The 26,047-nt window shown below is 39.5% G+C and overlaps 1 long non-coding RNA gene across 9 annotated transcripts in view; it reads left to right on the forward strand.

The window, feature by feature from the left end:
- LOC106780924 (uncharacterized) overlaps nucleotides 1-26,047 on the forward strand; it is a 95,569-nt gene that overhangs the window by 35,871 nt on the left and 33,651 nt on the right. For 8 of the 9 annotated variants that reach the window (XR_011441480.1, XR_011441475.1, XR_011441476.1 and 5 more), the window contains one exon: nucleotides 22,388-22,579. This is a non-coding gene — a long non-coding RNA (uncharacterized lncRNA). Of the gene's footprint in view, nucleotides 1-16,511; nucleotides 16,644-22,387; nucleotides 22,580-26,047 lie in introns of all 9 variants that reach the window. The other variant, XR_011441477.1, reaches the window with a different exon arrangement.

A 26,047-nucleotide genomic window follows, 5' to 3' on the forward strand; every position in this document is an offset into this window, starting at 1 on the left:
AAATTCCTCAGTTCTTGGATGTCCACACACAGAGAAGAATGGAAGAAGTCTGCCATGTGCCAACTCTTGTCCAAATTTTCCAAGTTTTCAGCAGCTATAGAGACTCTTAGTATTCTCCTCATTGACCATTTGTTAGGATTGCTAGGACATCACTAGGCTCAAGATTTTAGAAGGGAGTAGGACTTGTTTGGAATAAAGGAACTAACATATTTGTGATGTATAGTTACACATTCCACTAGAAGTGTTCAACCATAGGTTTATATGTTTTTTGTGTCTGTATGTGTGTGTGGAGGAGGGGCATTGATATATCCGTGGGAAAGTTGGAGAGAATGCATATTTTCAATCCCAGAGGAAATTGTGTCATCACTCTATTGCTCCTGATTCATATTTGTTTGAAATTTACATCACCATTTCCTATGGCATAGATATATATATATCTCATTTGACAGTGGGTTTGACTTCAATTCATGCTTTGTGAATCGCCCATACTCACAAGTTTTAACGTAACCGCAGAAAAAACTTTCCAGTGGGGACGATTGCATGTGTTTAGCTGGTCATTTGGATGTTTCAATCGATTCAGCCATTCAATGGAAAGGTCCAGCAAATGCCCCTAATGTGACATTGTTAGTTGTGGGCTAGGTTTTCCTGCTGTATCAACCACTTGGCTAATTAGGCAACAGATTCGAATCTTCATGAATTTTTCAGGCTGATACATGTTCCTTCCCAGCGCTAATTTGCTGTTATCAGAGGAATGACTCGGCTGTACATTGTTGGTGGTGTATGACCTTACTCCACTGTTTAGACTGAAATTAGTTGAGGGACTGTGGCCAAGGAGGTCATTTGGTAAATCATCTCTCAGAAAACAGGTCTGCTTTAGAGAATGTCTTTTCTTACTCCTCTTCATTGCCTGTCTTAGCCTCTGCTATTGCAGGGTTCTAGCAAGAAACAATAAGATTCAGTGAAACTTTTACCCAGGTTTCAGAAACTTAAAAAATTTTGTAGAAAACCTAGTTATAAAACTTGTGTAGAAGACAATTAAGAATAATTCCATCAGATGAGCTTTCTGTGTTAACAATGAGGGGGACTTGGCATATACCAGTAAGGGACAGAATTTTGGATAACTGAATGGGAAATAAGGAAAACTACTTTATTATGTGGTTTGCAATAGCCATGGGATGTAGGAAGAATCTAGGTTTCCTGGGCTGGCAAAATAAGATCATCTCACTTAACCTTCTCCTCTGGACATATAGTTGGAAAGGCAGGGTACTAACCCAACCCCTGTAAGTTTTTGTTCTCTAATTACAGCTGATTAGTGGTTGGAATTATCAATTAGAATCACAAAACTATTTATGTCTGTTGAAAAAGTCATCAGTACTAATTTCCACAAATTGTTTGCAGTTTCCAGTAAGAAAACACCAATTAATTCATTCACTAAGAATTGCAATGAGTTAGCGCAATGGAGACTGGCATGGTGGTAAGAGCACAGAAGTCATATTCAGGGCTTCAAGGTTATAGATGGCACTTGGCAGTCATCAGTGCTTTGGATTTCTACCTTACCAGAATTTAAAAAGAGGTAATGTTCCTTCCAAGACGTGAAAAGAATATCGCAAAAATGACTATTGTAATCCCCAGTTTTTTTCCTTTAGCAATTTTTTTCCCTAATTTTCCATTGGGAAGAGACAATATAACATTTATTCTCTTTTCTCCCTCATGATTTGTATATAATTAGGGGCTTAGAAGTGTTATCCTTCAGCTCTAAAAGAAGCTGCTATGTTGGAATACGAAGGGTCATTTTACTTATGGGTGTATATACTTTTTAATTAAAAATTATTTTATTGCTTTTGTTAAGTAATTAAAATTTACAAAGTGATTTCTCACAAATATTTATTAATATTAAGTTGTTTTTGGCATACCCCAGTAAATTGCAAGCAATTGCTTTACTCTGCATGTGTAATTAAAGTGACTAAGTAATTATATTTTTTCCTTGAGTATGGTTGACACTATCACATTTTTCTAAGTTTTGGTTCATTTTTATTTCCATCAGTGAGTGCTTCATAGAAACCAAGATAAGGGTTGTCAGTTAGCAAGGGGGAAGACTGCTTTTCTTACTGAGCTTTTGAGAAATACAAACAAATATTATGTGCCATGTTCGCATTTTCATATGCTCTGTTTTTGTAAATGTCTTTCTTCTTCCTTTATCTACTTGCCCTGCAACTTGCTATTATTATCTGGATGGCTATATAAACATTTCTAGAATGCATATGTTAACCAAACAAATGCTTAGTTTTACATATCTAGACTTTTATTCAAGTTGGAACAAACAGGAGGCATATCTCTTCAACTACCCCATTTGCTCTACTGGGCCCTTATCATGTCCTTCTCTCTTGTTCTGCCTCAGATATTATCATCTCCCTTGAATTTCTCTTTATCATCAGCAAATGCTCCCTAAGAGTCCCCAGTGTGCAGGCTTCATGCCATATGCAGGGACTTCTACGCATATCAACTCACAGTCCTTACCTGCTGAGGAGCCTAGCATCAGCAGGAGGCAAGGCTGAGTCAACATCATGGTTTCTTTCCGAAATAAAGGAGAATGAAAAGTAAATGTGAAACAACACACTTGGAAACATCTCTCCTTCTTAACCACAATCTAGGATGAAGGGCTATCCGTGCAGTGAAGGTTGAATAATGGTCTAGTATCATGCTGAGAGAAGACCCCTTGGAGACTATCTCAGACCAAGAAGGTAGAGCCCAGGTGTCCACCCTAAGGGATACATTTGGAGGAACAAAGCCAGCAGTGCTTCTCTTGCGACAACAGAAATGGAGCAAGCACTTCTGGATACTATTTGGAACAAGCCTTTAGTAGCAAGAATGTTGGGGCTAAACAAAGAATTACTATAATGCAGACTTCTCCTTGGGGCCAAGCTGGAATAACAGGGGCTGATTTACCCTTCCACCTGAAAAAAACCCTTGATAAAACCAGAAAATTTATGAAACAATTGCTTCCAAGAACCTAGACCTCAGACAACAGACAGTAATCCATGACAGACGGGAAACGAATGAAGTCAGTCCTATAGTTTCCCGAACTTACTGCCTTGAGTTTTAGGCTCTGGAACAAACCCAGATGGATCCCAGTGGACACCCTGAGTTGAGGAGATGGGGCTGGGAATTTGAGGAAGTCCAGGTGACTAGAGTTTGCAGGGCAGATTGACAGAGAAGAGAGAGCTACCCGCAGAGAGAAACCTGGAGATCTTCAGGGAGTGACTTTGAGGGTTCAGAAGAACACTGGTCAATGCATGCTTTGAGGAAACTACTCTAGGCAAGGAGAAGACCCACCCACAAGGGTTAGAGGAGAAAGCACCTGGTACTCCTACAGGGTCAGAATAGTGCCTGTTCCCACCAGCCAGACTGGAAACCTCAACATTTAAGAGACTTTGGTACTCAGAGGAGTCTTGCCTTGGTAGTAAGGGATGAGTCGCCCTGGAATAAATGCTGATGTGGTCTTGCCTAGAAATTCTTGAAAGTAAGTCTCAAAGGAATTAAGCTGTTTCAGGTAACACCATCACCCAGATTTTCAGGAAGCTGGTTTTTGGTGAAGTGGGCAGCAGAGAAGTCTGCATTGTAGAAAGCCCTGCAGGGCTTGCCTTGATTGCTGGTGATGAATAAGGGCCACAAATGGCTGTGAGAACTCACATACTTCAGCCCACCGCAAGCCATACCGAGAATCCCTGCAAACTCCAACCTGCCACCAACAATTGATTCTGGAAGAACTTCCCCCATCCAAAGATGAGTAATAAACAAAAAGATACATACAATCTACCCTTAAAAATGATCAAAGGAACAGGAAAAAGAAAAATGAGACATCACTAAACAATGACACCTGATGAAAGAACATGTTCCAGGAAAAGTTACCACAGATCATCTGGAGAATATGATTGAACATATCACCAAGATTTTCTTTGTAGAAAACAAATGCCTCCATCAAATAAAAATACCAGGTAGAACAATGCAGAGGTGTAAGATATCCTGTAAGATATGGCATGAAGATAGAAGGAGAGAGAACCAGGATGAGAAGAGCTTAGGAAGGAAAAGGAAGAGAAAAATAAAAACATCGCAGAAAGAAGGCCACACTTACAGCACAAGGGAGAATAGACTCTGAAGAAAACAAGCCAAGAAATAAAAAACAAATGAATAACTGTGAAGAGATCAATGTCAATATAGAGAATATTGAGCAAACAAAAAAATGGAATGAACAAAATTAAAAACCATGGAAATGGTAGATATGGGAGATGAAGCAGGAGGTTTGAGCGTAAGCATGGGTAGTGCCCCTAGATTAGAAAAGCGTATTAGATTAAAAACTAGATTAGAAAACTGTATTTAAATATTAAGAGGGCTTTTCACAAATAAAGGAAGATTTGAATCTTAGTGAATACTTCCTTTCCTTCTTTCAAGACCCAGCTCAAGATTGGTCTTCCCCAGAAAGCCTTTTTCACTGACTCCACACTGAACTTAACTCTCTTCTTGCAGCATAAATTGGTATATGTCATGATCTATCTTTCCTCCAATTATTACACTGGCTTTTATTGTTGTTGTTTTTAGTTTGGAGAATTAACCTCTCGTAAGAGGACTGGGGGTGCATCTTTCTCTTTCACGTTCCCCTTTGCACTTTGTACAGATGGCACAGAGTCAGTGCAGTGTAGACAAGGGAGCAAATACTTAAGTTGCAAATCTTCCTCCTGCCTCAATGCACGGCTCTCTGGGTGCTGATTTGGTGGTTCAGTTCTGGTCCTCAGGATGCCAGCCCTCTGTTACTGATTTTCTGTTGCTTTCTTAAAGGTAAGTGAATAAGTGAAGAAGCACAAATATTTGATCAGGAAATTGGAAGTTAAAATGTACTTTTTTTCTCTTTTTCTTTATTGCCAAATATTCTGAATCATCTAAAGGTGCAGGTACTGTCAAGAATGCTGGATGAGGAGTGGGGCACTGGAGTTCAAGGGCAGGGCTTACCACTAACTAGCCATGTGCCCCCGGATAAGTCACTTGATGTTTGTTCTGTTGTATCTTGAGGCTAGAACAGTTCCTGCCTAATTATAGATACTGAATAATTATGTTTTGCATGAAAGAATAATTAATCTCAGTTTCCTTCTATGTAAAATGAGGGACGTGCATGAATCTGGTCTCTAAAAACTGTTTCCACCATAAAAATCTACAAACTACCTGCTTTCCTTGGGTTGGTAAGCTTTTATGCTGTATATTTCAATTGCAGCAACTCTGCAGATGCCTGTTGTTTTTATGGAAGATGTGTTTGTCCCCATATGTGCTATTTACACGTTCTATGTAGATTTTAATGTCCATCCTAACTTGCACAACTTTTGAGAACAGCCAGGCAAAAAGTCCAGAGGGCACACTGAAGGATTCTTACAGGAAGCTTATAGCCTGTCTCCTTTGGCTAATTTGCAAAAGCATTTTTTGATTTAAAACAGAAGGAGGGCGAATCCCTGGGAGAAAACTCACTTCCACTAATGTTCCTTCTGGAGTGAGTTATGAGAGGAAGCCCCAGATGGATTATAGACGAAGGTTAAACTTTGAGACACTAATTTATTGAAAAGGTAAAGATAGTGAAAGAACAAAAAGTGCCCTGAATGCTATGTCCGCGTGTCCTTTTTGCCCCATGTCCCATTCGTTCCAGTAATTTAGAGATCTCTAAAAGAAATATGTGCATGTGTAGAGGCAATGTCACCCAGCTGCCTAAGGAAAATCTTTACCCCTTGGAAACAATTGAAATGATCATTCCAATTGGATTTTTAAATTAGACAATAATGGATACACTTTAAAGAAGACATTTCATTTTTGAAAAACAGCAAGCCTAACAGAGCTGTATGGGGGTAATGGTTTCAAAGCTTCCAGGGGTATTTTGGAAAAACATTATTGTGTACAGTGAATACAGTGTTACTTAGTACCATATGTCATCAATTTGAAGGTGCCCATTATTTTCACATTTCTGAAATCATTTTATAACTAACAAAATCTCACAATTGCTGTGGGTCAGGTGGGAGTTGGGTCCAGTTGTCACCAAGTACACGTATGTGGCCTTGTTATTATTCCTGGTGAGGTAGCCTGGAAGCCATAACTTCAAAATATTTCAGTCAATACACTGTTTAAGGACTATTTGAGGAAGGAATATGCATCCCGATTCTTTTCTAAAAGACTTCTGTTGACACCGTCTGGTAAGGTAAACAAAGCACCGTCATCTAAACTTGCAGAATAGGGCACAGAGGTTTGGAAGAAAGTTGTGGAAACAATAATGGAACACTCTGTTGGGAAATGCTGTATCACCAACATGCTCCAGGAAGGGGACACAAAGGATAATAAATGTATGTGTATATTTTCTAAGTACCAGTACTTTGATATCTATTTTTATTTTTCTTCTTTTCTCCCCAATTTCTGGCTAATAAGTCACGCATCCACAGAGCTCTCCTTTGGTACTGTTGTCCAAGTACATGGTGAAGAGGTCGTGATCAGATGAACTTTGGAGAGTACACTTAAAAAAAAAAATTCTTTTTGAGATTCTTCGTAAATGTTTCTCTAAAAATGAAGTGGTATAAGAATACATTAATGGCCTCACTTAATGGTCTCCATCCACACCCTTTGCAATGTGACTTTGCATCGAGAATGGGGAATCTCTTTTTCTACATCTTGAACCCAGGTTTGCCTTGTGATCAACTTTGATCAAAGAAATAAGGTGGCAATGATGGCGTGCCACTTCTGAGTCTAGGCCTTAAGAGGCCTTGCACACTTACACCCTCTCTTAGAATGGTGACATCACCACATAGACAAGCCTGTGATAACCTGATGGAGGATGAGAGACCATGTAGAGGAGAGCCCACTTGTCCCAGCAAGGGCATCCTCAACTATTCTATAGCCAGTCAGATTTCAAGTATGTGAGATAACTCAGCCAAGATCAGCCGAGTTAGACTACCTTACAGATAGCTGACTAAAGACTTACGATTAAGCCCAGCCAAGAACAGAATTGCCCAACTGACCTATAGACTCATTAGCAACAAAAAATGTTTATCATTGTAAGCCACTATGATATGGGGTGATTTGTTACACAGCAATAGCTCACTGATACATGAGGGGTGGCATATGCTTCTCACACAAAATCAGGTCATCCTGAAGCTCACATCATGATGCTTTTTCTGAAGGTGTTTTGAAGTTTTTGGATTCCAAACATCCATCTATTTCTGCATTTCCCAGGAGTGGAAGCACTGAAATTCTGTATGACAGGCTGCTCTTGAGATATTTTCAACTTAGTTGGAATCAGGATTTGCCAGAAATGTCGTGAGACAGCTTGTTTAAGTGAGATTTCCTGCTCAGTTTCTTTTTTTAAAAGAGAGGGAGAAAAAGAAAGAAAAAAATAATGATTTTTGGATGGATTTCATCTGCGCTGGACACATTGGGACGTGGAGCTGAGGAGAACTGATGTGAAAGATCTTCAAGTTCTTTAGAAACTTTGGCAAAGTCTTAATCCACCTGAGAATTCCTCAGATTGAATGTTTGAAGTGTCATTCTAAATTAGTAACACTGACATCGCAAATTGCTCCCATAAATCAATCTCTCACTCCTCAAAAATGTTCTGTTTACTGATTGCTCTGTCTTCCTTTGGCTGCTTTTTATTAAGCTGGATATATTCTTTTACTATCTTGCTTGTAAATTATTGGAGGATTGTTTTCATTTCTTTTCAAGCCTCAAACTGAAAGGTGAGTTTTAGACACCTTACTATTTGGTTAATATTTTACATTTCAATTTTTCAATTCAAACCAGGGAACCAGAGAAGGGTATGAATAAAACTTAAGCTATAGGTGCACATTTAGAAAAAAGAAAGAGCAAAGGATGAATATGTATGAAACTTATTTAAAATGCCATATTTATGAGGAGAGGAAAAATATTGGAGGCTTGCTTTCCCTTTACATATTTTCAAAACACCACATGGGATTGAGTGAGACCAAGTGAAAAGTATAAAATTTGTTGAGTGTGGTGGGTGTTTGAGTGCAGCAGTGCAGTAAAAAGTTGGCACTGTGAATTATCCAGGGCTTGTGGGTAGGAAGATACATTGAGGGCTTGGGATTAAGGAAAGACATGGGTTCCCTCATGCCTGATTTTCAATGGGACATTTAGAAGGATGCTTTCCCTCTTTCTGGGTTAGTTGATTTCATCCTGGAGGCCAAGAGTGCAAAGGCCACTAGTTGCTCCTCAGCAGGCCAGGATGTGGGCTCGTTTTTGCCTCTGCAACATCCTTATTGCTTCTTTTTACAAATTGCTTCTGTGCCTGCTCTGTACCTGCACCAAATCTAAGTGGTGGTGACAACAATGCCAACTTGTTATAGTAACCTGTGAAAGGGAAGAAGGGGTCAGAGGAAATAGTCAACCCAAGGGATTTGAATTCATCTGGCAATTATTTCACCCATTCTGTGCTCAAGCCTGTTAGGCCCTGAATGATTGAAACAAGAAATGGAAGGGACGGGGGCTGCATTCTCTGATCCAGTGATTCCATATGTTGGTGCCCAAACCATAAAAAGTCACACATAGGCACAGGAGACATGGACAGAGGAGTTAGTGTTCATGAAGAACGTTCTGGTTAAATAAGGTGTGGACAGCTGTTATTTAGGAATCCACGCAACAGTAAACATGAATAATGTAGATCCATGTATTAGCATAGAAAAGTCGCTGATACAGATGGTTGAATAAAAAAAAATAAGCTCAAAGTTATGAGCTACAATGTAATACCTCTTGGTATCATTATAAACCAACTAATCAAAAGTATATATTTCTACCTTATAAGTATGAAAATTCATAGAAAAGAATTGAGATCACGTGTACAAAATAGTCCCTGTGAGGGTACTGGGATGTGGGGAGGGGGCTGGTCAGGAAGTATTTTTGTGTCTCATGACTATAATGCATTTATACATTAATTGAATTAAATGAACAAATTAAAAATAATTAAAAAAATAATTAAAATAAGTTAATTATGGGCACCAATAAAAAACTTATTTACCAACAGTGCCTCCTCACCACCATACACATAAAAACAAAGGCATTCCATTTGGGCTTCCTTTTTTCTTGCAGAAACAAGACCCACAGATATATTTCATATTTTAATAAAATGAAATTTTTTTTAATTGATTTCCGTACGATTTTTTCTTTTAAGGTTCCCCCCTCTCCTTTTTCCCCTTCTTTTTCCTGATTTCTCTTCTTCTTTCTCAACTCTATTATTGTGTGTATTCTTCAAGTTTCTCCTCAGCTCCCTCTCCTTTTTTTGGGAATTTTTACTCATTCTCACAGAATCAAAGATAATCTCTAACAGAATGACTTTCTTAATCTCTGTTTTCACGTTTGCTTTTCCCACTCTGTTGGGCATCTCCCCTTGCATGTTCTGGCACGATTTTGGGCTCCGTTTTTCTAAACCTAAAATCATCTCCTCTCTTTCCCAATGTGTTGTTTACCCCAACTTTTGATTTCTGCCAAGATTTTGCCATTTTCCAGTCTCCAACACATAGGGACCTAGTTGACTTTCTAAATCTCCTCTTTTCGTTTTTCTTACCCTTCTCAACATGCCATTCACTCTTCCTTTCCAACGTCTTTTGCATCTATGTTTTCATCTCCATTTGTACATTTCCTTATTGGATTCTCACAACCAAAAGTGGAGTGGAAAATGAGCTGCTTTTTTCAGCAAATGATGGGCTCCAAAAGCTTATTTATCTAAAGGTTTTGACTGAACTGTGATGGTTATTTTGAATTGTTATTTGAATTGCATGGTTACCACTTTTTCCCTCACAATTATTAGTCATTCACCAAGAATTTACCAAGCACCGGTTTTACAATCAGCCATGGGAGATACTATAGACATAGAACACGTGGGCTCTTCTTCTGAGGAACTAATTGATGAAAGAAATCATCAATACGCAAAAGAAGTGGCTTAAAACAAATTTCATAGCACAGAATAATGCACAAAACACAGTGGAAACTAAATCCATGAAGCTGCCCTCCTCTCTTCCTTACTTCTGCAAACATTAAGTATCTACCATGTGCCAGACATTTATCTGGGAGCTGAGGATATGGCATAAATAAGTCAGATAAAGCCTTGCCCTTGTGGGACTCTTATTCAAGTGCAGGGAAATAGATACTAAATGAGCAAGCAAATAATTAAGATGGTTTCTGAGAGTAATAAATGCTATAAGAAAAAAATAATAGAGGACAATATGACAAAAAGGGCCTGGGGATGAAATTTAGCTGGAAGGGTCAGGAAGCTCTCTCTGAAGAGCTGATATTTGAATTGAGACCTAATGTTGAAAGGGCCAGTTATGGGGAAATCTGAGTCACAGGCGGGGCATGGCCCAATCGCAAAGGCCCAAGGTGGACCTGGGCTTGGTGTGCTTGAGGAATTGCCAGATGAAAGAGGAACTCAAGAATGATGAGCAATAAACTGGGTTGTATTGAATACCATGGGACACAGGTCCTTTGGTAGCTGGGGATCTAGGACAGGACCTGTTTGGAGGGAGCACAATACATCTAGAGGGAAATTTCATCAATGCCCTCTTTGTGACCCTGCCTTGATGAGTAAGTGGCTCTTTCTGACCACATGGACTGTGAAAAACCTCTCTAGAACCCTCCTTCTGCCCCACCACACACGTTTCTATGGAGTAGCATTTAAGTCAGATGGATAAGCAGGGAAAAGGAGAACAAGTTTACCAGGGAAAGGACAAGCCAAGTGAATTAACAACATTTTCCTAATCAGTTTCCAGAGGCATTGGTCTATGCGAGAACGAGATGTTTGATATTCTGGTTGAGTAAGTTCTTGATTCAGGTCATCAATTATGATAATAGAACAAATCAAAAAGTTTCCAGCAAACAGAAATTCTTCATTTCCTGGCTCCTACTCAAGTTTATTGATTGGACTATTGGGTAAGACTATAAATTTCATGTAGAAATGCTAGAAAAGCTTTTGGCTGGGCCCTTGGCTCTTTCCAATGTTAAAAAGGGTTTGAGGTCCTTGTGACAATTTGGATCATTCATCTCTATAGACAGAGACAGGTGCTTCATGGATAAAATTGTCTTCACTCTTGTCATGAGAGGAATGACCAGCCGTATACATTACATATTGAATTGAATATCTACAACCTGAATTTTCTTCCAAAATATTCCCTCAAGTTGTCTTCTAAAATGCTAATCATTAGAACCCCTTCCTTGGAGTTATAAAATATAGATTCCTTCTTCAATAAATATATGTTCCTAGGAGAGGAAGGAGGGCCCCAGTCGTGTGACTCATTCATCTTTCTGAATAGGTTTATCTCAATATTAATATTTATGCATTAACATTAATATCAGTATTTATACATGAAGAGACAGTAGGAAGTAGTAAAAATTACATAAAATATGGAGTCCAAGGGCCTAAGTTCAAGGCCCAGGTCTTCCTCTCACTAGCTGTGTGACTTGGCAAATTGTTGATTTCTATAAACCATAGTTTCCTCCTCTGCTAAACCTAAATTTTATCTGAGGTTTAAATAAGAACGTGTTGTAGTTTTGTGAATATTAAAACACCAAATAAATGTAAACTATTGTAAATATTATCAATAGATTAGTAGAGATTTGTTTTTAAGATTGATTTCTTCATCATTTTGGAAAGGACTGGAATTCTGAAAATCCTGTGGCCTTTGGGTAACTTTGGAATATAGTAAAAAGAATAACGTTTATGATTACTTATTATGTGTTGAAAAGATGCTAAGTGCCTTTCATATATTCTCATTTCATTTTAATAACTGCCTAGTGAGGTAGCTACACCCCAAATACAGTGAGGAGTCAGGATTATATAGGTTAATGAACCTCTTTAAGTCACTTACTAGTAACTAGTGGTGACCTTCAAAGCTTGAGGGCTAGGCATTCAATGACTCTGCCTTCCACTCAGCACAGTGCACCAATGCTGGGTTTTAGAAGAAAGCCAGGGTTGCAAATTTGAGAAATTACAATGCAAGGCAAGTATTCATTGAAGGTGATGGGAGGTAAGAAAAAGGGCTCCCTTGGAGAGCAAGTTGGAAACTATGCTCGTATTCTTCTCAATTTTGCTTGCAGGTATCACTTTGTAAACACACATCATTTTTGTTTTCAGTTCTAATATCCTTCTTGTATTGTGCAATCGGTACCGAGATTGAATGATACCTCCAAATTGCCATTCTTTCCAACATAATTCCCTCTGAGACTTTGTTCTGTGATTTGCACCCAAAGGAAGAGCATCATGACCTTTGTCTCCTTCCCTACCCTTGTTCTTTCACATGATTACCTGGTTTTATCTTTGAGCCATTTGTGTTAAACTCCTAGCACTCTAACCTTCCACTTGTAAAATAGTAGTTTTCCTAAGAGCCAGAAGTGATCTTTTCCTAAAATTTCATGGCAGATACTAGCTCAAGACTGGGAATACAGTAACTAATAGATAAATAGTCACGGATAGGTTGTATTAAAGACATTGGGACTGAGAGTAAACATTAATTATGCTTTCCTTATAATGAATATTCAGTTTAATTTGGCACATTGGCTGAATTATTTTCAACCATTCAGTCTTAGGATTTTATACGTTGTTGAAGGGAATGGGGAGAACAGGTAAGAATAAACACTTTTCTGACGCTAGAGATATGGCTAGTCTTCAGACACCCTGAGTGGTGTATTTGCGCTTAGATGACTGAGTGGAGACCACCTTCAATAAAATGCTCTTGAACAGATGCCTTCTTAAAAGTGCCTCCTCCTTAAACTCTAAGTGTTGATATCTTTCTCAGAAATCCGTCTTCAATATCTTTAGGTGACACAAGTTCTCATTAAGTGAAATTCACCCTACTTTGGGCTGTGTCTCGTTCCTCTGAAATCCTAAAGAATTCCATTTCTTTCCCACTACTTAAAATATCTGCTTGAGGAGCCCTCTTCTTTAAATATGAGAACCATATCACCTCAACTGTTTGGACTGTAAGTTCTTGGGGGACAGAGGTCATGTCTTCCTTAGGTCACCTCTCCAAAAAGGTTTGCAAGTCCTGCAAAGTCTTACTCAAATCCAAGTTCCTTTAGGAAACCTGTTCTGAATACTCCTGCCCAAACACATACATCTTCTTTCTCCAAATCCCTCTTATATATGTAATCAGTGCTATTTGCTTCATGGTCTTAATTTTTGATGTGGCTATGATTTATCTTCCAAATAATGATTTTAAATCCTTTAAGATAAAGGCCATGAATTGAATTTCTATGCATTTCTTGTAATGCCTACCCAAGGTTTGGGGGAAAAGTGTTCATTTTCCAGTAAATTATGATGAATGAATTGCATGCATACATGCATGAATGAATGAATTTCTCTCCTCATGACTGCATAGCAGTGTGGCATTTATAATTTCTCCCCTGGCATTTCAGTTGGCTTAGTGACTTTTTAGCGGATAATTACTGCACAAATGATTTCTATATCTCTCCACGACCATTTAAAAAGTCGAATTTAGAGAGCAGAATGACTGTCTGTTTGCAGAAACATCTTTCTTTTCCTCAAGAAGGCCCAGCCTTTTACCTTCTTCTACCTGTGCTCGACAATCTGCCCTCTCTCACTAATAAAAATGATTGAAAAGCACCTTGAAAATACAAACTGCCATATAAATGCTAACTGAGGCAATAATAAAACAGTAATAATAACTGTTTGCTGATAAACGTCACTTTCAAGCCCAGGGGAGACATTTCACAGGGGAAAGCAGAACGGGTCCTGTGCTTGTCCCTGGGCAGTGCCTTGCTCTGAATCATACTATTCTCCCTCCATTTGGACACCATCATTTGCAATGGTCATGAAATGGTACTGGTATGTAAAATTATTGTCATCTCCCACATTGTAGAAAGCAATGTGTAGCCAAGTAATCCATTCCCTGACAATTGCCAGAGCTACCTCACTCAAGCAGATCGTTTAGAAAATAAATGGATTTAGGAAGGAGTGCACAAAGACTGCACAGCTCCTCTTGGCTACAGCTCAGCCCCTGATATAGCTGCAGCATCCACTCCAGCTTTGCTCAACCCTAAGTCAAGTTGTATCAAGAAACTGGCTCAGTGTGGACCCAGGGAGTTGCCAGCCAATATGGTGGGATTTGAGAGGCTGTGGGGCATCTTTTGCCATGGACTTCCTCTGTGTATCCACACCTCTTTATCTGATAAGAAATATGAAAGCAAGGACAGAGGATGAGACATAGGGCAGAGTATAATGGGAGACTGTAAGAAGAAAAGAATCCAGAGCATAAAACACAGACCTAAGAGTGCATACCTATAAGAGATGAGGATGGCGTTCTAAGAGAAGTGTTCACCCCCAGAACATGGAAAGTAAGAGAGGAGGAGGAGTAAGGAGGCAAATAAGAGCATACTCTGGTACACTGGGCTTTGGCAATAGAAGGAAAGAAAGAACATGGGAGGAAGAGGGGTCTAGGTATGATGACAACAGTGTTCACACTCATTGTATGGACTATGTCCCCTCCTGATGAGCATTTGCAATTGGACAAATCATTCTCATTCTCCCATGTAGGCCCCTCTTCCTATGCTCAGGTCTCATGGTACTCCTTGGTCCTCTCTATTCTCTCTCAGAGTCCAGTTGAGTCTATATTTTTCTCGCTGTCTCCATGGCTACCACCACAGTTCACCTGGATGTCCCACATGCTACTCATTCTACTTATCCAAAGGTACTCAATATCTTCAGCTTCTCAGAACTAGTTCCTTCCCCCTCTTCCTCCGTGTACTGACTTGTATCACCATTCCTTGTCGTTTTATCAGAATCTAGTTGTCATTCTTAATTCCTTCCCCCTTTTTCTGCTTCCTGATTCCCACATCCAGTCAATGAGGAAGACCTCTCATTTATCTTCTGTGCTCATCCCTTCCTCCTCATTCTCAGCAATGCTCCCAGAGATCAACACTTTGAGGTAAAATAACATGGAATGTTTGGAGCTGCGTTTACCTCCGAGTTTACATTCTGGGGAGAGGGACGGCTGTGAAGTTGAGATCTTCTTCTTGGGCAGAGGAGGAGTCTCAGAAAGAAGCTGAGTTTACGTGAAACCTCCTTTAGAGGATAAGTGCAGAAAGCAGGCTTTCATTTATTATCATATATACCTTTCAGTCCCAAGATCAAACACAATGATTTTGTAATATATGATAACATTTATGGCTTTCTGTTGTTTATCATTTTGATATCCCCATATCTATTCCCCTGAATTATTAGAATACAATCTTCATAAGGAAAGGAACTGAGTACTTATCTTCAGTGGTAGTAAGGAAGTGAGCTGCTATGAAGAATGCGGAAGATGCATGCCAATCTTGGGGGGAAGAACTCTAAGAGACAGAGTGAGTTGTGGCAGCTACTGAGAACAGAAAAGACTAGAAGAAACCTGTATTGCCGCCTTCTCCGCTCTCCTGCCCCCAGTAAGATGCACATAGAGCAGGTGCAAAACCCATAAGGTTTTTAGGACAAGGTCATTATATACAAGACACTTTATATATGCCATATCTAGTATGCATTCTAACTCTTCATTTATGCATACTTATTTTCTTATTATAGATAAGGAAACTGAGGATCGATGGTAGAGTTGACCCCTATTATTTTTCCATGGCCAATGCTCCTTCCCCCATTTCTGTTCCTACTGGTCTTTTTCATCTGGTGAGTCTGTCAATAACCTAGCCCTGCTTCTCATGCCTTAAGTCTAAACATGTGATCCAGGCTGATCAATCAAAATACTCCATTCCTCTGCTGAGGGGTCCGGAATGGTCTGGTTACCCAGATGAGCAAAGTTCTTTCTCAGGGATTGATGGAGATACTTTGAAATAGAAGGTGTCTCTTCTTTTAAGAGACGAGCTGGCAGGGCCACATAGGCCTGGAAATTCCCATGGCCATCTTTACTGCCCTGTGGAATGAACCTGTTGAGATTTAAGCCAGAAAAGAACAGAGCCAGGAGGCATGATGAGACTATGACAGAAGTGAAGGCAATGATGGAGTTCCTCAAAGGCTTCATGCCTTGGCTTCCTTCAGGCCTTCACCCAAACATCACCTTCTCCAACCACTCCTGTCCTGCCCGCTCCTATGCTATTCTTCTACATAGTAATTACCACCATCTGTCATGTTATATATTTAAAGATTTATCTGTTTTGTTCACTATTGAATCTTCCGCACCTTTAACAGCTCTTGACCCAAGCAGGCCCTCTGCCAATATTTGTAGAATGAATAAATGAGTCATCTGAAGTACTTTATCTAGCTCTGACTAAAGAAGTCTCGAACTCTTGGATTTCCTAGTCATAGAAGCCAATATAATCCCTTTTCTATACATGCAAGCTCCAGTCGAATTTATGTCACTTGGAAATAAGAGCCCTGACTAATAAGAAGATGGAGTGCACATGCACAGTTTCACAGCTGCTACATGATAGAGCCAGGGGTGAACCCAGCTCTCACAGACCCTGAACCATTGCTTTTCTAGATGCCAGTGTCATCGTGGGGCATGATCCATTTGTTCACTGACATTTCAGCCTGGAGGACTTTGAGAGATAATTGTCTCCCAGCAGCTGACACCTAGGGCCACTGGAGAAGAGAAAAGGCTCAAAAGGTGGAGGTAGGAGGCTGGAAATCATGGTATTTTTGGGAAGGGTCGGGATGTGATGATTTCCTATGATTTCCCTTTGTTCAAACTAGCCCAATTAATTCACTCTTTCACCGGGATCAACTGTCTTTATGGAGATATTTTATGATTTATTTAGATTCCTCCAAGCTTTAGCTGAGGCTAAACTTGGGAAAAAAAAAATCCACAGATCCCTGGGGCCAGGCAAGTCTATGTTCACCAAATGAAAACTGTATGATACCTCCCTGGGCTGGGGAAGGATGCAGGCATGGTCCACCCTTGTTGAAGCTCAGGTTATGTGGTAATGGATTATTCCATATGTATTTGAAATAAAATACATGACCAAACTAAATTTTAGTTATGGATATTGATTTTATTGACTAAAACTGCCTCTTTACAAACTCCTTGGTTTGTCTAACAGAAGTGTTACCGTTTGACCAGGGTAAACAGGAATGAGGCCTAGAGGTCCACGTACTGAATGAGTAAGGAAGCCTGAAGACTTCTCTTGAGAAGCCGTGTGCAGAATTAAGACATCATTACAGTCCTCCTTTGTGAACCCAGGATTACTCCCTCTCTGATTTCTCTTTTCCCACAGGCTCCTTGTTCCCCTCTCAGACCCCTCATTTATAACAAGTTATAAATGCATAAAAACAAAATCAGTCTAAATCACAGCTCTTCCAAAGGAGGGTTACACTTTGATCACAAAAGAGAACTCCAGTTAAGCTAAAAGTATGCATTTCAATGGGAGAATTGCAGGCACAGTGACCAGAGGAATACTGGGAGGCCCCAAAGTGTTCACATCATCCTTGAAGTCTTCTTATGCAGGCGGATTTTATTAATTCATTGAACCAGACATGGAAGTTTGGGTATTTTTCAATTCAAATGGGACTAGAGGTAGTACTGCAGCCATTTTGATACACATTAGTGTTTAGGCTTCAAGGTGCCTTTAGTGCAACTTGAAATTGTGGGAGGGCATTGCTAATGTGTGAGCCCTGAGTGGGGAAGGCGAGCCCACTGAGAAGGGAAGGCTCTTTCAGGACAAGACGCAATGTGCTGGTGTATGGATGTCAGGGTGGGAGATCCTGATCTGATATAACACTGGGAGAAGCACTTTGCTGACTTGCTGGAGGCTTCTCCAGCATGTGGATGACTCAAGACTTGCAAATCTCCTGTTGTTTTGATTTTCCATCTCCAGCAGCTTTTCTCTTGATCCATTTTAACAGATTCGCTCCAGAACCACACCCTCAATCATGTCACGTGTCCAGATACACACATTCTGGCCACAGCATCCCCCCATGGCAAGTATCTAGGGCCTCTCCCCACTGTTCCTGCTGCCTTGCTTGGCTACACCATTTCCCCCTAAACTATAAAATATCTTAAATTTCCACAACTGTCTACATTCAACCCTGCCTGTTCTTTAACCTCTAATCTTTAATCTCTTCATCTGAAAAAAAGAAGTACCAACAGATAGAGCTCACTACGTAGACATTTTGTGAGGAGTGATGACTCACTACAAGTAGGGAGGTGAGGCTTCCTGGGGGCCTTGGCTTCATTGGGAATGAGCACTCAAGACATAGTGGCTCCTAGTGGCAGGGATGTTGCCTGAGGTAGCAGCATCATTTGAGACACAAGGGAGATTCTGTCTCTCTTTCCACACCCTCTGCACATACCCTTCTTAACCATCCTATCATTGTTGGGTGGGTCGGAGCTCAAAACATGCCTGGTGTCCGACTTTCTTTATATGTAGGTCACAGTACCAAATTTCTGAGTTTTCTCTGGTATATCACTTCTCATTCTTGGGCAGTTTTGTGTCTTGGGGAAAGCAAGCCACAACTCTCCATTTCTCTTTCATCTTCTAAAGTGAAGACTTGGGTAGATTGTTTAGGTCAGGACTGCTCTGTAAAACTAGTAACTCTGTCTTTCTCTGTCCCTGTAAGTGTGACTCAACCTACCTGCCCCAAGCTTTGGGGCTATGAAGGGGCACAAGAGGAGTCCCTCTTGAACTTCATGACTAAGCACATGCTTTCATTCACCTTTCACCTACACTGATGTCTCAGGTGTCCTCAGCTATTAATAAATGGGTAAATTTACGTGTGTTGTGAAACCATTCCTTTTGTGTCTGGCTCCCTCGACAGCTCAGTGAGAGGAAGGGCCTCATCTAAGGTAGAATTCTAGTTGGCCTTTTTTTTTTCTGATACCACCCAAATTAGATGCTTAACCTCTCTTATTCCTACTTCCTCCACCATTATCCTTTTTAACGCTACTTTGCCAGCCAAATCATACCTTCTGCCCAAGGAAACAAAGATCTTTAATTTGCATTTTAAATCAATCATTCTGATGGCGGTATGAAATTAAGTAGGGAAGCAATAATCTAGTTGATAAATGACAAGAATGTGGAGATTGAGGGAATCTCATTTTTCCCCTCAATTAAGAGATAGTAGGGTATGGAAAAGAGAGGACATGAGGAAGAGCTGCATGAGAGAGGGTTCCAGGCAGCGGGAATAGATGGTGGTAGCATTTCTCAAGCAGAAAATCTAGGAAGCATTCACATTTTGGAGAGAAGATAACAAGTCATTTAAGAAGACTGTTAATATAACTATGCTGGTCTGCAGATCAAGTGTGGGTCAAAATATTGAAATAAGTGCCCCGCTGCAATACCATAGTGCCCCAGGCACAACGTTGTGCCATCTTAACCATGTTAAATGTGCATATTTTACTTCCCCCTGATAGTCTCAATTCATGGAGTTCCCTCTCTCCCCTCAATTTTGTTCTTCCCTTATTTGCATTAAAATTTCCCAATCTATCATTGCTAGTGATGTTTATTATTTTGATAAACTAATTCACATTCATATGTTAGTAACCAATAATAGCCAGTATTAGTTTTCCTCTCGCAGCAGTGTTTTAGACACACAGGTTCAACTCAGAAAATTGAATTTCAGTGGTAGAATTTTCTGAGCCTCCATTAAAGTCTCTATTTTTAAATGCTCATCCCTAAATGTGTGTGTTTATACATATGTATGCATATGTATGTGTACAGACATAACCCTTTTGTAGTATCCCACCATTGCACCATGAAGGTGTTGCCTACATTTGTAATTGGAGGGCAAGCTGTGTTGTCCCTTCTTATACTCATCATTGCCTTTGTGCTCACTGAGTTGGGGCAAAAATTTGTTTCTTTCTTCCTCTTTCTTTTCCTCTTTCTTTATTTATTTATGGAAGATTGGTTCTGAATAACGGCCACACTGATAATATACTTCTAATTAAGCATTTGGCATTCTTTACTTTCTTGGCAAATGTCGTAGTTTGGAAGTAGTTTAAATATAATAATCTGATTGAATAAGTCTGATATATTTGTATTTTATTTTAATTTATTAAGCAGCTGTTGATTTCTTGGTTGGTCAATATTAGCATTTATTAAGTCGAAGCTATCGTTCTTCAGTCAACTATGACCTTCCAAATTAAGGCATTTAAAAAATATTAACTATAGATGTGTCCACACAGACGTTTTTGAACTTCATTATATAAGCCATGTATTGAAGCAGAATTCATGTTTAATCTTATGAACCAGAAATCTTCCTTCTATGTGTTCTCTAAACTCATATATTACCTTACTTAATATTAAAGATTTCTGCTTATAAGGAATGCCTCATGGTATGGTCCTGGTACACGTTGCTATAGTTGCATGTTGGAGACCCAGGCCTGGTTCTAGCCTTCTGTGATGTGTGACAGCAGCCTCCTATTTCCTATCATTTGAAAAACTCTCACAAGCTTCTCCAGCCAAAAATATCTTCCCCTTGGCTGGTAGTCATGTTGCTTGAAATTGTCAGAGATTCACAGATCTAGGGAGTCCCTTGAGATGATCCTTTTGAAGCCTCCATTCAGTGCTGGAACTCTCTCTACATTCCTCCCATAGATGTTATTATAAGAATGTTCTTAAGTGTATTGGATCTAAATTTGTTAGCTGTAACTTCTATGTAGTGTGATGCTTGTACCCTGTAGAACATGTTCCCTTTAGATATTTAAACAATTATCTTACTGCCACACAATTCCACCATTGGGGCTCCATTTCTTGGAATTTCTTTCCCTTATGTCCCCTTGTGAAAAGCATGCAGATGTGTGAGAATTGTTGGATTATCTTTCCACAAAAAGTGTAATGCCACGAGAAATTAAGAATAGTTTTCTGGAGAGAGATATTTTTCCTAATTCTGAACAACTGTAGCATAGGAGGAATGGAGGCAGGAGGATATGACAATGCTCTCCCATCCTGGTGATAAGAATTTACCAGTCACTACTGTTCCCATATTCCAATAACAAAATGGCAACATTTGGGGAGTAGGGGCATTATAACTACCTAAAATGTGACAGAACATGAAGTGTTGGGGTCCATGAAACTAGCTATGTAAATGATGAAACAAGTCACAGTTCTGGTTATTTTCTAACACTGAAGTATTATCAATATGGAAACTAAAAGCAAAGAAAACATGAGGGTTTTCTTATGAAGGGACATACCACTTCTGCCTCAAACCATACCTTGTCCATCAGTTTTTCTGCTTATTTTGCTGAGGGTGGGGTGTTACACTATGGGATGGCATTGTTATGTGACTCATCGCTACTCCCACTTTGTTACTACTACATCGCTATGCTGTAAATGTAGTCTATGCATAGTAACGAGAACCAAAAAGGAAGTGTGGACAGTTCAGGGTGGAACAAATTCTATAATGGAAACTAATGTTTTACTGATGGTAGATAAGAATAAAATAGAGCAATATTTCAGCATCCTCACCATTACCACCACCAGCAGCACCTGCAGCATCATCGTCATTGCCACCACCATAGTTCTTTTCTTCCTTACTTCTGTCCAACCCTCTTTCGCAATATCCTTTCACATTTGCCTTCTGCCCTAGAGAAACACTTCACCAATCTGCAATGCCATCAGGTTTTATCCTTCCATTTCAGCCAAAATTTTACTCCCTCTTTTACATCCAGATCAAAACTAGTCGCCTCCTTGAACTTCTCCCTGATAGTCTCAACACACAGCGGTTCCTCTCTTCCCTCAATTTGGTTCATGTCGTGCTTATGCCATGCATAATATACTTCCAAGTACTTTATATTCCATTTATTGTGTTAATGTCTTATTTCCCCCATCAGAGAGTGAACACCTCTGTTTATGGGGACGTTCTGCTGGACACAGCAGTAGCTTAATAGACACCATAGTCTCTCCTCTGGAGAGTCCCAGATAGAATCTAAGTGGAATTCAGAGAGGTCTGGGCATGGTCTGCTCAAGTCTGGGAATCTCTAGGGAGAGAAATCACCATCACCATGGGGTCAAAAGGAGTTAGTCACAGAAAGATGAACTCTATGGAAAACACAGTGCGTGGGTGTTGATCGGGCAGGAGCAGGAGGGGGATGGCAGATGTAGAACTGAATGCAGCATAATATTTAATGGTCATATTTAATGATTAGCACATTTGGGAATGTCAGAGGGACTATATCAGGGAAGGGTGCTCTGTTGGAGTCTAGATGTCCTACATGAGTAGGTCACAAAAAGAGCTGGTGGAATCTAAGTTATTTTACTGTGACCAGTTTGTACCCATAGATTGGTGAGAGCCATGCACAGTATTATATAACCATTTATTTACACTATTATGGACTAGAGACTTTAAAAGCATGTGTTTCCCAACATTACAAAAAAAAAAAAAAAAGCCCTCCAAAATAGGATTGTTATTTCCATTTTACAGACAAAGGAACTACCAAGGCGCAGAGAAGTCAGGCAACGTACCCAAGGGCACACAGCTCACAAGGGTGTGTGGCTGTGTCTTGATATGGGGCCTAAGTCTCCTTCCATCCTCACTGCTCTGCCTCACTTTGGAGCCATTCAATTGAAGTTTATTGAACGATTGAAAAATCGAAGATCAAGTGAAGAGTTTGAGGTAGGACACTAACTGTGGTTTATATGCATCCCTTTAGGATAGAAGCCAACTTTGCAGCAATAACATTTATTTCATTTTCATGAGATTTTGGTTCTAAAAAAGTCTATAACCCTGTCGATGATGGACATATTTCATGAAAAAACAGCTTTTTAAATACAGATTTGGTATTTTAAAATGGGAGTATGATCATTCTTATTTATTAACAATATTAAACTAAGCACTCTGCTATTCCTCTCTCTTTGCAACAGGGAGAAAGCTTATCCAAGGCCACATGATTCAGGGTGCATCATGGGGACAATATTCTTATTATTCAATATTTAAAAGCAATAATTTCAGGAGACTTAACCTCATGGATTTTCCAATACAGTAAAATTAAATTAAAAACATCCTAAATGCAACTGATATAACCTCTTCATGTGCAATTAGCAAATATTAAATAGAAACTTTAATATTAGCATTATTCTTTATGCCCCAGTGAGTGGGATATTATTTAAATTGATATGACATAAGAGGATATAAATAATTCCTAAGTGTAGATTTAAACTGGAATTTCAGTCAGAGTTTAAAATCAGTGAGTATTATCAATTCCCTATTTCCCAGTGTATCATTTATTACAAGCCTGAAGATTTTTTTTCAAAGAGATTAAATTAGCATTAGGGAAATGATAAACATTATAAATAAATACAAAAATTGCTATTCTGAAGATCCAGTTGAAAAGAAGTAAATGAATTGGTGTGGTATCAAATTCCATCTTCCCTAGAAGAGCTCAGATGCAGTTCCAAGCAGAAGTAATCTTCTATAACTTCTTTTGCAATCAGAAATGAAATATATTAGAGCCTGAAAGTATAATTTCATAATCTACTATTCTAGATACACAAACTTAGATTCAGAAATTGCTGTCGCGTGAGGGGAATTCTGATTCACTTGACACCACTAGTTGGTCAAGGCAGGGGAGAAGTCAGCTCTACTGAAATCTCAGAGTTATTTTCCAAGCCCAAGGGCTGCCTTTGGCTTGTCTGAGGGGGAAGAGCTGAAGGTTTCAGGTGAGCCCTCTCCTTCCCAGACAATCTTCTTTCCAGGTGTGTATGAACTTCTCAATATACAGCTTAGGTTTTTATGATGTAGTGGTGGAATTGGGCTTTTTCTAGTCTTAGTTGTGTCCTGGAGTGGTTTCTGGAAAGGCAAACAGCTTTTACGCCTCCACTCTCTTTTCACATTGAAGATATTGTGTAAAGCAGTGACAATGTGAGGTTCTGCTGAGTTATATGCATATGGAAAATTAAAACTTCTTGTGCTATGTTGGCTATGTTTGTTCATGCCCAGGCATAATGGAGAGTCACCCATCTGGCATTATTTGAGGGTTATCCCCCAAAAAATCCCAATCTAAAATATCTGGGAAGTGCTACCATCTTCAGAATGTCCACTGCTAACATATCACCTTGTTCTTTAAGTGTTATTCTCTCAAGACCTGGGTCTTCATGCTCAGTCTTTTCACCTAACTTGATGTCCAGGAGTCAACCATTGAGTTCCCCACTGCTGTGTCATCCTCTGTAACCAGATAGTATTCCTCAGCGTCTATCCTATCCAGGCCTGGCTTGCTTCCTCTCTCCAAACAACTGATTAATATTGGGACATCCACAATGCCTCCAAATGGAACACAATAGAGAAATGATAGACACCATTCCAACATATTACATCATTGTGCTTTCTTCCTCTTTAAAATATGAATACTCTTGATAACATAAACATGCAATCACTTATATTTTCAGTATAGAATAAACAATTCCATGATATATGGGGCTGTGGAGAAGAGGTAACCAATGGATACTTGGCCTGAAAAAGATGGCAGAAAGTTCTACTGTTTTCAGAAATTTTACTGCTTTCACTGTGCTGCCTGATAACACTAGAACTATATTTCTTTTTTCTTTATTATTTTTAAAATTTTCTACCAGCCTATATGGTGGAATTCCACTATAGGCTCCAGGCCTCCCATTTAACCTCAAAAATGAAGAGAAAGCAATTCAGTAGGTGGTTAAGAATATGTCATACGCACAAACTCAGCTTAAGGCATTACGAATTTTCTGTGGAGAAAATGCATTTATTCATTCTGCTCTAAGTCAAGATGGCTGAAACCCATTATCCCAAACTTTGGAAAAAAAATTCCCTTTAGGATGTGAATAGCCTATGAAGTATTTCAGTCAAAAATGAAATTTTTGGAAAGAGTGAGGGTCCAGTTGAAACTGATGGAGTAGAGTTTAGGCTTGCAATCATCAATTTCTCTGAGCTTTCTAGATAGAAAGGGGCATAGAGAGTTAATCGGTGATATTATCTTAATTATTATTGTATAGCATAAGGGGGCTAATCTATTTCTGTAGAATAATAGAGCAAGGAAGAGATTCGACAGCATCTGTCACAATAAATGCAAATATATAGAGAATTGACAATGAGCCATGATCTCATAAGTGATTCTATTTTCCATCTGAATAATGACAATGCTGCATTTCAAGCTCACATGACAGATACCTTCGGAGTCTCTCTGGGGTCGGCGCTGGAGCCCCTTCTGAAATGCATTTGCAAGGGTGAATGTATTTGGACTTAGATTTTTCTGAAGCTCTTTATGTCCCAGAGAATTTTCTAGGCATTCGTTTTTAGCTTAGGTCTTAAAATATTCCTTTTCACAAGCGTTTATTAATTATTTTCACGTGCTCACTTCTGTGCTGGCTGCTTAAGGAAATTCAGATGACACGGCTTCTGCCCTAAAGGAGCTTACAATCGTATTGAAGGAGACATGGGTAAATCTGATCATACAACCCTAGTAAAGACAGATAGATATTAATTGCTAACCTGTGCTCCCTACAGTAAGTACTGTCTACAGAAGATCATGGACTGAGGGGCTCAGGGAGGAATTTGTAGAAGAGGGGTACTTGAATTGTGCCAAGGGCTCAGATAGAGAGTTGAGAGTAAAGAAGTGAGAGGACAACCACCCACCGCAGAAGATGCAGAGTAGTGCAAAGGTATGTGTGGCTTAAGCATACTAAAAGTGCCACTGCTGAGATGGTGAGGACACTTGAACCAGACTATCTGGTACCTTCATCAGTTATGCAAGACCTTCCTTCCCATCCTCTTGCCTCAACCATGACTCATATGGAATATGATCAGGGCCCTCCTTATAAGCCAGTGGATTAAGGAGCAGCATACTCTTCTCATAATATTGCAGGCTAACAGAGAGATGAGACAGGAGACTGGGAAGAAATATCTACATGCCTTGTATTCTTTACTCCTGTTTCTAGAGGGGAGAGAGGTTTAGGACAAAGTTACTCTTGGGAGTATCCAATACCACACTGACGTTATGTGTCACATCAACCACAGGCTTATATCCCTCTCCAAGGCCAGTGAAATGTTAATTAAATATTCATTGAACCGTTCCCTTTCCTAACCCCATTAGGTCACAAATCTTTGCCCAACTTA

The sequence above is a fragment of the Equus caballus genome, chromosome 8 (assembly GCF_041296265.1).
Source record: "Equus caballus isolate H_3958 breed thoroughbred chromosome 8, TB-T2T, whole genome shotgun sequence".
NCBI lineage: Eukaryota > Metazoa > Chordata > Mammalia > Perissodactyla > Equidae > Equus > Equus caballus.